The 2,935-nt window shown below is 47.2% G+C and overlaps 1 protein-coding gene across 3 annotated transcripts in view; it reads left to right on the top strand.

The window, feature by feature from the left end:
- UBE2H (ubiquitin conjugating enzyme E2 H) overlaps positions 1-2,935 on the top strand; it is a 96,052-nt gene that overhangs the window by 86,479 nt on the left and 6,638 nt on the right. The gene's annotated exons all lie outside the window — the stretch shown is intronic.

Raw genomic sequence — 2,935 nt, forward strand, 5'->3', positions numbered from 1 at the left:
CAGAGTGAGACTCAGACTCAAAAAAAAAAAAAAGAAATATTCTTCTTAACACATACACGCTGTTCCTAGTTGTAATTCTAGAAAACATAGCAGTTTTTAGCCTTCCTCCACCAGCATTTGCATGCAAGTGGTTTTTCTCTATTCTGCAGCCTTAACACATAGTTTCCAATGGTTTTGTACCATGGATAATTAATTGGTCTGTTGACTATGTTGCTCCCTTAAAAAAAAATAAGTAAAATGGTAGTTAAGATCTTCCTTCCTTTCAAAAAACCAGAAAAGAGGCCGTGAAAATCTTACTACAGGTAATTTGAAGGTTATCTTGGAAGGCTGCTTTGTGTTGCTCTTTCAATGAGAAACTTTGGCAGGTGTCTCCGGGCACATGGGAACTTTACAGCAGCATGGCTCCATGGAACTGCTCTGAGGCTAGCCCTGGGAAGGTGAAGCCACTCCGGGTGAGTGGCCCAAGCCGTAGCTCTGGCTAAGGGAGCATTTCCTGTGAAGACCTGGGCATAGGAGCAGGCCAGTGGCTTTCACGGGACTCTGTTCTGTCGTTCCCTCACCAGCACCATCAGACCTGCAGCTATGGGGGATTGTTTGAATGTAAATTCACTAGAATTAAGTAAAATGGAAACTCCACCTCCTCATTCACACCCACCATGTTTCACTTGCTCAGTGGCCACATATGGCTGCGACTGTGATTTGGACACTATGCAGAGCATTTCCACAAGTGCAGGGCATTCTCTTGAATAATGCAGCACTGGATCATCCCTGATGGCCACGTTCTTAGCCTTCACAGTGACACAAGCCACTTCCTAGGTGTAGAGTTTCCTAGAGCAAGGTTGTCACCCTGGCTGTTTGGGTATATAAAGTCGTGCAGGAACACAGCCATACCATTTGCTTACCTGTTATCTGACTGCTTTTATGCCACTGTGGCCAAGCTGAGTGATTACAGCAGACCGTGTGTGGCTACAAAGCCTAAAGTGTTACTCTGAACCTTTACAGAAAGATTTGCCTGCCCCTTTTATCTGGGGCAGAGCTTCCTGGCCTTGGCCCCCTTGACATTTGGGACCCAGTCATTCTTTGTTGTGGGGGCCGACATTGTAGGATATTTAGGCGCCAGTAGCAGCCCCCAGCCAAAACTGTCTCCGACGTTGCTGAATTCCCCTGGGGAGCAAAATCGCCCTCGCTGAGAACCACAGATTCCAGGTGATGTAGCCTGCCAGTTTTCAGCTATGATGCCGCTCAGGAGAGATCGTGGGGAAGGGAGAAAGCAGCCCCCGGGAACAGAGGGGGCGAGAGAGGCACCCCGGAAGCAGGAGTGTTCCCGCTTCCGGAACACGCAGGGCAGCCTGGGCAGGGTGGGGGGAAGGAAGCACTCTGCTCCTCCACCCATGAGGCAGACACAGGGGCCGGCGGGTATCTCTGACGCCGTGGGTTTGCGGGCTGTGCACACCCAGGCTCACCATGCAACTGTTTGTTTGCCAGCTGTGTTTGTAGGTGTCCTCTGTGGATACCTGGCAAGAGGGGAATTAATAAATGTTTGTTAAATAATTATTAACAAATACAGTAGGTGGGTACTTATCTGTATGTGAATATTTATGGTTTTAAGTGACCCCTGTAGGTTCCTACCCTTGTTACCAGAATAATTGAAAAATTGGTTCTCTATACCTCCATTAAAACTTAAGAGAAGTGAATTAAATGTCAAGTCCTATAAAATTGCATTCAGTGCTTTTAAGATCCAGTACCTGAATACCTTTCAGGATGAGCGGTTTTGCAAACTGTAGAAAATAGCTACATTAAGAAATTAAAGCCGGGCTCGGTGGCTCAGCCTGTAATCCCGCCCTTTGGGAGGCTGAGGTGAGTGGATTGCCTGAGCCCGCGGGTTCGAGACCTTTCTGGGCAACTTGGCGAGATCTCATCTCTACAATAAAGTTTTTAAAAATTAGCCAGGTGTGGGGTAGCGCGTGCCTGTAGTTCCAGCTACTTGGAAGGCTGAAGCGGAAGGATCGCCGGAGCCCAGCAGGTCGAGGCTGTGGTGGCCGGGAGCGGCCACTGCACTCCAGTCTGGGTGACAGAGTGAGACTCCAACTCAAAAAAAAAAAGAAAAAGAAAAAAAAAACCCATCAATTGAAATTGGTTTAACACATTAACTTGGTATTGCTTGGGTGCACAGTGGCTCATGCCCATATTCCAAGCACTTTAGGAGGCTGAGGCAGGAGGATCATTTGGATCATTTGAGCACAGGAGTTCAAGACCAGTTTAAGCAGCATAGCAAGACTCCGTCTCTAAAAAATAATAAATAAATAATTTCAAAAAGTAACTGCTCATCCATAGGAATCCAGGGTGCTGCAGAGTATTGGGGTACAAGCTTTAATTAATTAAATTATGTATGTGGTGTTTCTTTTTATTTTTTGAGTTGGAGTCTCACTTTTGTCACCCAGGCCGGAGTGCAGTGGCAAGCTCACAGCCACCGCAACCTCGATCTGCTGGGCTTAGGTCATCCTTCTGCCTCAGCCTTCTAAGCAACTGGAACTACAGATGTACGCTACCACGCCCAGCTAGTTTTTGTAATTAACTGTAGAGACTAGGTCTCACCAAGTTGTCTAGGCTGGTCTCAAACCCCCCGAACTCAGACAGTTCTCTCACCTCGGCCTCCCAAAGTGCTGGGATTACAGGCTGAGCCACCACGCCAGAGCTGCATGTAGTATTTTTAAGTTCTTCTTGGCTTGGAAAATGAAGTGAAATAAAATTGGGAAAATTGCCTTTTTTTTTTGTTTTTTGAGTCAGAGTCTCGCTCCATTGCCCAGGCTGGAGTGTAGTGACACACTCACAGCCACCCCAGCGTCGACCTGCTGAGCTCCAGCGATCCTTCTCCTATAGTAGCCGGAACTATAGGCAAGCACTACCGTGCCAGGCTAATTTTTCTTTTTTTTTT

The sequence above is a fragment of the Carlito syrichta genome, unplaced genomic scaffold, assembly GCF_000164805.1.
Source record: "Carlito syrichta isolate Samal-C Ts95f unplaced genomic scaffold, Tarsius_syrichta-2.0.1 Scaffold170032, whole genome shotgun sequence".
In the NCBI taxonomy this organism is placed as follows: Eukaryota; Metazoa; Chordata; class Mammalia; order Primates; family Tarsiidae; genus Carlito; species Carlito syrichta.